We start from the raw sequence: 11257 nt of genomic DNA on the forward strand, positions 1-11257 counted from the left end.
TCTCTGATCTGATCCCATGATCACAAGGTGCTCTCTCAAAAATAACTGGTGCCACTATTGGAGGTGCTTCAGGTAGATGGACTGACTTAGGCTCATGCTTAGCCTAGGCCTCTATACCATTAGGAGGTGGACTCCTACTCCGCTCTCTAATTGCAGATCTATGACTCATAATTCTGGTGCTCTGCCTGATGATCTACTGCTAGGAGTCTATCTTGAACTATTCCTATCAGGTTTTCAAGTGCAAACAAAATGTCTTGGTTGGGGTCAATCGGTTGTTCAGGAGGAGGTTCCTGATCCACTTCTAGATCTGGCTCATCTCGCACAACGTCTTTGTGTGCCATGCAAGTACGTCTAGGACCCCTACCACACTTATGAGCTTGTCGCATAATCGGCGACATCCTTAATGATCAATAAAATAAAATAAAGTAAATAAATAAATGAATAATAATTTTGAAAGAAAATAATATTTAAAGCGAAACATAATGGAGAAAGGTTCCTAGTGTTGGAAACCTTGCTCTGATACCAAAATGTCATGCCCTAAACTTTTGGGCAAAAACACAACACAAATTTTTTTTTTAAAACAACATAGAATACTAAATTACTCGATAATAAAGATGAGGTAAAGAAATTTATCTAAGCTAAAGGTTAACTCGTGCATTAAATGAATGGGTTCCTAGAGTTAATTTAATTAACTTAGTTCCATGCAAGTGTTAACATTATTACGTAGAAATAATTCTCCAAAAGAAAGTGTCTTTACCACTTTATTAATTAATAAAATTAATTTAACCAAATAATCCTTTAATTTCAATTAAGAGATATTAATTATCTCAATTGGTATTTAATTGTGCTAGGAATAATTAAAATTATGTTTTTTTTTGATAAAAGTGGAATATCCACTAAACTTATATATTGATAATAAAGAGTTTACATCAGGTTTAGACAAGGCATACCGACAGGAAAGAACCTATAAGAAAACCTCTGGTTGTAGCCTTTTAAAACAAATACAAGTAGACACTACCCTTACAACATATATATTGTCCAGCCATACCCCCCGCCCTCCTATTTCTACAATTTTTACAAGAGTCCCATAGGAAAATTCAAAAAACTAGAGTATCCCCATCAAAAGAATAGATGAACATGTAGAGCCACCAAGCAGATAAATGAGATAGAATTCCCTGATAGGACCATAGCTTTAACAACTGAGCAAAAATGAAGCCATATAGCCTTCAAGCCTGCAAAAAAAAATCCATTCCACCAGCTACGAAAAAGAACTTTGTTAGTTATCCAAAAACCAGGAACTAGAGCTCTCATCTGGAGGTTCATGAGATGAGGCCAGAGGCAAAATCACCCTCAGAGGGACAACCACACAAGCAGGAGTAGAGCACAAAAAACCCAAAGAGATTAAAGAATGTAATGCCTGGAAGACAACCCAAGCTTTATCCACATACTGAACAAGAGCCAAATACAACGAAAAATCCATAGAGGCTCAAGTGTTATCCAAGGAATCGCATATCAATCCCATTCATAATTCATGTAGTAAATGGCCAGACCAGGCATTAGTCAAAAGCTCATGATGAGGGAGAAAGCCACCATAGTAAAAAGAACCCATATCAAACCAATAACCAGCCAATGTAGGAGAAACCAATGCCCAATTGCACACTGATGGAAAAACAAATGTGGACACCAAGAGGCGGACCAAGTCCATATCAAGTAAAACATCAAAACAAATAGTAACAAAGAAAGAGAGAATCTTAGCATAAGAAACTTGAGGACAAACCTACAACCACCGACATCCCAAAAGCCTATGAAATTCAAAATCCACTACAGGAGTAAACAAATTAAAAACCTTACCAAGCTTGATAGAATTGTTCTCATTGTCATTTTCTTCCCCCAATGATTAGGCTTCTAAAACCACTATGTAAACACCAATTGGTAGAGACGGAGACATTTGCAATAGGAAGGGCTCTGAAAAAACCATAGAAAGCATAACATAATCCACTTTAACAATAACATAAGATAACATATTTGAAAGAGAAACTGTCCTAAAATTTCCTTAAAGACACTGCAAAAAATTCATTCCAAGCATGCTTGATTAAATCAATTCACACGAATTAATAGCCTTCCACAAAAAACCCATAAGTGGCTCTCCCGCAAGTAAGGGCACCACCTACAAAAATGATTATCCCATAAGCCAATTCTGTTAGGACTAGACATACACAAGGCGGCCAACAATATGGTACTTACATGAAGGAATAACTCCTGAAAAGCGTACCAATTGTTTAAGAAGTTATAAGCATGTGAAGTCTTATTGAAGGACTGAAAATAAAGACTACACAGATCACACATGCCACCAACCTATAAATCCTATAAATGTCATTATCAATGCCAAATACTTCAAATACATAAAGCTATATCAATATTAAATAATGACCTATATAATGCATCCCACCACCTTGAACATAATCTTAAGGATATCTCTCCTCAACCTTCAATATAGAAACAATTAAACCTTTAAGATTAACATGCATACTTCAATAGACTGCAAAATCCCTTTTAACCATAATGCCCAAGATATACACCCCACCATCCAGCTCAAAACAAATTTTAGAACACACCATTATGTAAATAATGACGTAAACCAAATATTTACACATGTGATGCAAATATAATCTGAACCGAGAGGAAGATGACATGCATACCTCAAGCAGTAAAAGATGGATGATGTGACATAAAATTCCATGTCCACATAGTTATACCATTCAGCAAAGTGGACAACCCCATCAGATAAAAATTAGCTCTTAGGATGAAATGCAAACTATAATTTACTTATCCACACCTCATGAGATACACGCATTAACATCTAGCCCAAATGCAAAGTTGTAAGAATACAATTTGATTAGAGAAGAGGATAATATGTATACCTCAAGAGGGAATGGAAAAATCTCTCAAGATAAGCAGCTTAACATTTGGGATGAATCATATACCCGGTGAGGATGTCTTGAGGAATGTCACATACTGCTACACTCTTAAGATGTGCACCAGAGTCAATAGCCATATTAGCCAAAAAATCTGCCAGTTTATTTAACTCTTGAAAATAATGAGATAATGTGAAAGTATCAAAGAAGGATAATTTCTCCAAAATATGATCAATTATGTACTTCAAGTGCCAACAATTTCTCGTACAACTCAAGACACTTTGAATGACAACCATTGAATCCCCTTGGATCAAAAGATCTTTAATCCCTAATGAAATAGCCAAATCAATCCCAAGTGACAAAGCTTGACATTCAACAAAATTGTTTGACTGAGACCCAAGGGCATGACATTGAGCAACTATTAGGATTGCATTATGGTAAAAAATAGCCATACTGGCCCCAGCCAAACCTAGATTTCCCCTAGAAGCACCATCAAAGTGAAGCTTGAAATGACCCAGAGGAGGAGGATCCCATCTAGCAGCAAGTCTCTTATTCCTAGTAGCCAGACCTTTTGTAACAGACCCATGGGAAGGGATGACAAAAAGAGATATCCATGTCCTTTTTATCATGCCATCCCAATGAGAAAAAGATGTCAAATTTTCTAGATTCTTATGAATATATGACAAGGCCACCTCCGAAATAGAAGCCTCTATCTTGATTAAGATATCATAAAGTGAAGCATATAACTTTCTAAAGATCCTATTGTTTCTTTCTAACCATATGTTCCAAATAATAATCGACGGAGATATGAGCTAGAGGTAGGCATAAAAGGATGAGGAGAACAAAATAGACCATGCTCTGAAGTGAGAGAGAAGGTCACAAACAATAACAAAAGATAGACCTAGTTTCTCAAATAGCCATTGCCAACAACCAAAAGCAAACTCACAATGAAGGAATAGGTGAGAGGACAATTCCAAATTCTTATTGCACAAAACACATGGGAAAACAACAGACAAACCCATCATATCCAATCTCATCCTAGTAAGAACCCTATCTTGAACAGCAAGCCAAGCAAATGCTCCAACCTTCAGGAGGCAAGCTGGATGCCAGAATAATTTATAAGGCCAAGAAGAAAGGTCCTTAGCTGGCATAAGAGAATTATATCCATCTTTCACAGAGTATTTTCAAGATGTATTCTCAATCCAAATAAGCTCATCTTCCTTCTCAGACAAGATGATAATTCTATCTTTGAGGATAGTACAAAAATATGTTTTTCAGGCTCGGACTAATAGATAGAAAATCAATTGATTTCCATTTAGCTATCTTCACATGTCCATTATGTACTACATTAAAATAATCAAATAAGAAAACCCCCCATTTATCTAGAAGAATTGATTTCAAAGGTAAAAAATCCCTAATAGAATCCAAAGGACAATGACCATTCCAAGCATCATCCCAAAATCTAATTGTACTACCATTATGCACAACCCAAGAAAGATGTGGCAGCAATACACTTCTACATTTCCCCATAAAATTCCAAATAGTTGACCCCTAAGGTAGAATCGAGGCACGAAAAAAGAGACTCCCTAGCTCCATTATAAAGATACTTGGAAAACATGATCCTAACCCAAAGGGAATCTGGTTTATCATACAATTTCCACACTAGCTTAGCCCATAGGACCATATTCTTGAATTTTTCAAACTGTGAATTCCAAATCCCCCAAGCTCTTTAGGAAGACAAACCTTATCCCAGGCTAATAAGGGGATCCTATATTTCCCATCCATATTATTATTCGAAAGAAAAGATCTTAGAATATCCTTTAGACTGACAATAACAACCTTTGGAGATTTTAGGATTGACATTAAATAGACTGGCACCACATTCAACACAGACTTAATTAGCACAATTTTCCTAGCCATGGTGAGCCATTTGTGGTTCCATGACAAGATTTTCTTTTACACCCCTGAAACTACTTTATCCCAAAAAACTCACCTTATCCTTTTTAACAAAAAAGGGGATTCCTAGGTAGCTGCAAGGGAAATCCCCAAGTTGGAAACCCCAAAACTTTTGAAGCTTATCCAGGATCATGGAGTGAGTGTTTAAGAAGAAGATCTTAGATTTTTCCTTGTTGAAATTTTGACCCAAAAATGATACATAATTCCAAACCACTTGATCTATGGCTCTAGCCTCCTTCAAGGTTGCACTACCAAACAATAGGGTGTCATCAGCAAAAAGGCAATGGGAAATCCTTTGATCCAAGTTTTAAATTTTGATACCCTTCCATAACCTGTTCACACGAGTTGATTGGATTGACCAACTCAGAGCTTTAGCTAATAATATAATTAAGAAAGGAGATAGCAGATCCCCTTGCCTCAGCCCCCTAGAAGATTGAAAGAAACCACAAGGGGACCCATTGACAAGAACCAAGAATTTTGTCGAGGAAATACAAGATATGATCCATTTTATCCAAGCCAAAGAGAAATGCAACCTTGACAGAACAAACTTTAACTCATTCCATTCGACCCTATCATAAGCCTTCATCATATCTAACTTAAGGATCATGGTAGGGTATTTCTGGGTTGAAATCAAATGTAAAACCTCGTGAGAAACTATAGCCCCTTGAGAAGTTTCCCTTTGTGGAACAAAACCTCCTTGCTCAAGTGAAATTATTCTTGGTAAAATTTTGGTCAATCTCATAGAAATCACTTTGGAAAGATCTTATAGATGGTGTTACATAAAGCTATAGGATGAAAATCTACAAAGGTTTTAGGGTCCTCTTTAGGTAAAATAACAATTAAGGTAGTGTTCATCTCTTTAAGGATATACCTATTTCGTCTAGCTTCCTCTAGAGCCAAAACGACATCTAGACCCACAAAATCCCAACATTTCTAGAAAAATAATGGAGTGAAACCATCAAGCCCAGGTGCCTTATCCAAATTCATAGCAAAAATAGCCCCCTTAACCTCATCAAGAGAGAAAGGAGACATTATCATTCTATTGTCATTAGGAGAAACAAGAGAGGGAATGTGAGAAGAGATATTGTTAGAGTCATCGATATTCTTAGATGAAAGAAGATTCTTAAAAAACTTTACCACTTCCCTAGAAATGTCCCCTTCCTCTGAGAGAATATTCCCCTGACAATCCCGAATACAAGAGATCCTACTCCTGACCCTTTTCATTTTAGTAGTAGCATGAAATAATTTTGTATTCTTATCTCCATCAGCTAACCAAAGCTCCCAAGATTTTTGTCTCCAATATACCTCTTGCCAAGATTTCTTCTAATTCACTCCTAAGAGACCTAATTTCATCCAACACCCTAGAACCCATTCCATGAAGCATCACATGCCTATTCAAAACCTCTAACATATCTAAGATCCTTTTTTTTCCTTCAAAAATATTTGTGAAATGTTGGGAGTTCCACCCAGTGATATTTAAAAAAAAAAACCGATCTTCTTGACAATCTGAAACATTCTAGAACCTCTAATGAATGGAGCCTCTCCCCACCATTGTCACAGAAGGGGAAGAAAAGAAGGATCCCTAAACCACATGGGTTCAAAATTAAAAGGTAGTTTGTGAGAAGGTCTATCTCTCACAATAGACAGGGAAACCGGGAAATGATCAGACCCAGATAGGGGAAGGATGGAAGAGAAAAACTCAATATCTGATTTGAACCAATTAGAGGAAAGTAAAACTCTATCCAATCTTTCTGCAATTTGAGAGAAATTCTTCCTCATGTTTGTCCATGTGAAAAGACCATTATTTGGCTTGCAATAAAAAAGAGACATGTCAGGAGTGAATGCATTAAAGTCATCTAGATACTTCTTATTTGGACAAATACCCCCTGATTTTTCACCTAGATCCAAAATTGCATTAAAATCACCTCCAAAAATAACAAAGGAATGATTCCTAAGGGGGGATGAAACCCTAATGAGTTCTTTCCTTAGCTGAAATACCTAAGGGGGCATAAATGTTAAACACTCATACTTTAAATCTAGATTCTTTGTATGATACTAATGATAGCATCTAATTTGGCGCAGTGGCGACCAATTTCACATCAACCACAAAATCAGTCCATAATAGTGCCAGGCCTCCTGATGCCCCAAAGGCCGGGCAAAATAAAAATTTTGACCTCTTCCAAGAAGAAAATACTAACTCAGAATTCTCCAAAGAGGGCTTAGTCTCTTGGAGCATGCCTAGATCCCACTTAACCAAGTCTAACTGAGACTTGATCAAGCATATATTGTTAGGGGCATTTAAGCCCCTAACATTCCATGAGATAATCCTCATTGGTCTCGAGGGGAGGTTGACAATCCCCTCTTTTCACTCATGGGAGAAGAATAGTTCTCCCCAAAACTTTTATGTAAGCTTCTCTTGACCACCACAGATCTAGTAATTGGAGGGCTGAGAACACACTTTTTTTTCTTTTTAATGGAGCTCGAGTCATGACTACTATTTTTCCCATTACCTAAAGATAGTGTTGAAGCCTTTTTAAACCCAGGGGAAGCAGACAAAACTTGTTGAATGCCTACATCAATTTCCAACTGAGTCTTACAGTTCTTTGGAGGTCTACCCCTACACGGGGACACAATAGAGATAGGGAAATTCATCTCAACTTGGGCAATAGAAGAACTAATAGGCTTTCTAACAAAAGTTGACCAATGAGACAGGGCCAAATCCTGAAGAACCACCTGATTTGAAGCATCCTAGGTGACATTAATAGGAACCTCAAAGGGATTAAAAGAAGGGGATAGTGGCAAACTCTTATGAATTAAATCCAAGTCCTTTCCAATAGAGCACATACTCTTATCCGGGACCTCTTCCTCCAAAATATCCTTGTTAGAATTGAGCAAAAGCTCAACTTGTTGAACCGTGTGTTCATTTGGTGAAATATGTAAAGGTACCTAAGGCATGCCACACTCCTTGATAGGCTCAATATACAATAACTCTTTTACTTTTTGAATTAGAACAACATCGTTAGGACTAAAGGGGGTAGATGCAACCAGAGCAATCACCCCAGTATCTGCAATATGATGAGAAATATCCATATGACCAGCCAACCTTTCTAAAGAACAAGGGGCCTCAACACTAGATTGTCAACAAGCCCCTCCTTCTGACCAAGACAATGATTAGGGCCATGTAAGGTAGGAAGACATGTCTAGCTAGCTAGATTAGTAATGCCATCCTTAACCTAAATGATAGACTTAGGATTAATAAAACCTTCCAACTTGACCTGATTTAATGTGTTCACATCACTCTCTAGTTTGTTAGTGAAGGTTTTATGTTTAAATTGGACGGCATTATTGAGACCCCCCTTTAACTGGTAATCAGGCTCAACTGAGACATGAATATATTCTTTGACAGTGGCGGGATTGAAAGGAACAGTCAAATCTTCCTTATTGTTTATACCAGCTTTTGCATTACGAAAATCGAAGAATAGGGGAGCATCCATGACAATCAAATTTTGACAAAGATCATTATTCATCTTCACAATAGGTTGTTTCCAAATGCACTCATTGGATTTAAGGTTACATGAAATTGAGCATACAGAAGTAGGGGAAACTAGCACGTAGATTTTTACCAGAACCTTCCCTTCCTCAAAAATAGATTTAAATGTCAGAAATTTCCCAAAGTTATCCCCTATGGATTTCAGCACCTCTGGATCCATGAATTCAAATGGAAGCTGAGGCAATCCATGCCAAACCGGTAGAGATTTAGGTTTGACCCACTCTGGGACAAAAAAGGGTTTCCAAGTGGAAACCCTAAACAAAATATTACCAAACCAATGATATGAATTCACTAGAACATCATCCTTAAAATGGGGGGATTCAAAACCCAAAACATAGGAATTTGATGATAACAACTGAAAATAAATTAGTGAAGGCCACTGTTTATGCAATTTAGAGTGCAATTTAGATAAATTGGTCTAAGGATCCCAAAATTCCCCTAAGAGAGCCACAGAATGTAACTTGGAGGCCCTTTCTACCACAAAAGAACCATTGAAATCAAAACATGGCCACGGGAACCATACCTCTTTTATTGGGGTTGTATCAAGCATGTTACATTTTTCCAGATCAAAGAGAGGAAGGGCTTTATTAGTTGAGCTTCTTGTGTCTTTGCCAGAGATACCAGTGATAGCCGCCTATTTGATAGACCCGGATGCCCTAGAAGCATCTTTGACTCCTGCAGCCATGACTTCAACAAAGGATTAGTTAACAGTATCAGGGATGCCCGACTGCTTCCCCATGTTATTGTTTCTCCCATTACCACTCTAACCTCTCCGGTTGAAGCTTCCCATATAACGACGCTATAAAAAAAACCCTGAAAATATTTAGATATCGGACAAAATCCTCTGTGCTGCCTTCCCGAATGTGGAGCCCTATCTTCCCAATGCCCCTTGGAGAACACCCACTGAGGCACATGTGGTGGATCATCCCATACCACATCTTCCCAAGAACCAAACCGCATGCTGTCACCTAACTGCAAAGCCATATTTTTATAATTAAAATAATGTTAAATCTCTTAATTTATTGAATTTAAAATGATAAAATAATTAATTGGGTAAGTGTAAATAATGCTATTAGATTTGACTAATAAAGTTAACTAAAATAATATAATAATTAACTAACAATTAACTCCACATTATTGTTAGAGTAAATCCCCTTTAAATATTAAATATCAAGTATTTAATATTCGGCCAATATTGACCCCTATAGCTTAAAATAAACATTTTACTTTTAATAGTTTCCAATATTAAATTTACAAAAGGGAAATCTAACTAAAACATCAATATATATAAATAATTGTGTAAGTTCATAAAATTACAAATAAAGCTAAATTACCCCTAAATCAATATTAGAAATAACTTGCTAACAATTAACTAAATGGGGGTTCTCCCATTTCAAAATTTGAAATGGCATTCGCCCCCCTTTCTATTATTCTTTTATTAATTATTATCTCTTTAACCCCAGCTAGGGTTGATCTATCCCTATAACTAAACCTTGATTTACCTTTATCACTAGCTAACCCTAACCCAAAATTGGGTTAGCACTTCTTGCTCTAACATTTTTTTTTCTTTGTTGAAATGTGTGTGTGTAGGTATGGCAGCCATGGCGGCCGTGCAAGAAGGGCAACGACTGTGTGCCACAAGGGCCAAAGTGTTTGGGGGTATGGTGTTGCGTACGGTGGCGGGGGGGCTGGTGTTGCACCCCCATTTTTTTGTGTGGGAGGCTACCCATAGGGACAGGCAGCAGTGTTGCTGTGGGTGCTACCCACGGGATGGCTGTAGTCGTGCCTATGGGTCATGACCCATAGTGGGGCTGCGAGCACCAGTGGGTCGCAGCCCACAGGGACAGCTGAAGCTGCTCCCCTATGGGTTGCGGCCCACAGTGTCACTAGGATGTGTTGTGGGTTCCAACCAGCAAGGAGCCTTGGGATCCAATCCAGCCCCAAGCTTGCATGCAAAGTAATTTTTTTTTTTGTTATTAAATTTTAAAAAAATAAAATATATAATATTTGTTACCCCTTATTTATCCTCTTATAGCTTATCAATTAGGGGGATGTTATTTTATTAAGTATTGCAAATCTTAAGTCTTCATCAATTTGAGTTTCGTACTCGTCCGTTGAACCCTTTATGAAGTTCAAAATTCTGGTTCAAAGGAAATGTGGTCTATTAAGTTCTAAGTCTTCATTAGCATAGTCATTGAACTTGAACTTTGAACCTTTCTGGTTCAAGGTTCAAGGTTCAAGCGATCTTTTGTCTTATGTATTGTAGCTGTCCCTTTAACGTCAGTGCTTGTGGTCATCTTGAACTTGAACCATTGAACCACTCTTGGAATGGTTCAAGGTTCAAGGTTCATTTTTGTGTCATTGAAATTTTCTTTTGTTTCCTTCTTCTTTGCCGTGAGTGTCGATCTTTTGTCTTTGAACTTTGAACCAATGAACTTCTTTTGAAATAATTCAAGGTTCAAAGCGTTGTTTCAAATCATCTTGATGATGTTTAAAGAGATAAAGGTGGCACGATGGGAATAGAGTATTCCTTGTTTTCCATGTTTTCAAACTATAATTATGGAAAGCAATCATGAGAAAGCATGTCGACCATGTGGAGTTAATTCTTAATTAATGAGCATGTCAGAACTATATCAAATAATGGGAAGTTTTACATGGATAAATGAGCTAGGGCAAAGCATGCTTTGGTACTCGTCAGTGTTTTCCATCCTTAAATATGATGCTTCTTAGGTAAGCAAATCATTGTTGCTGCTGGAGAAGAGTAAGGATGTGGAAGGTAATTTAGCTTAGTTTTTCCGAAGGTTACACAGTTTGATGGTAAAGACAGGTGAGTTTA

The sequence above is a fragment of the Cryptomeria japonica genome, chromosome 7 (genome assembly GCF_030272615.1).
Source record: "Cryptomeria japonica chromosome 7, Sugi_1.0, whole genome shotgun sequence".
NCBI classification, from domain to species: Eukaryota; Viridiplantae; Streptophyta; class Pinopsida; order Cupressales; family Cupressaceae; genus Cryptomeria; species Cryptomeria japonica.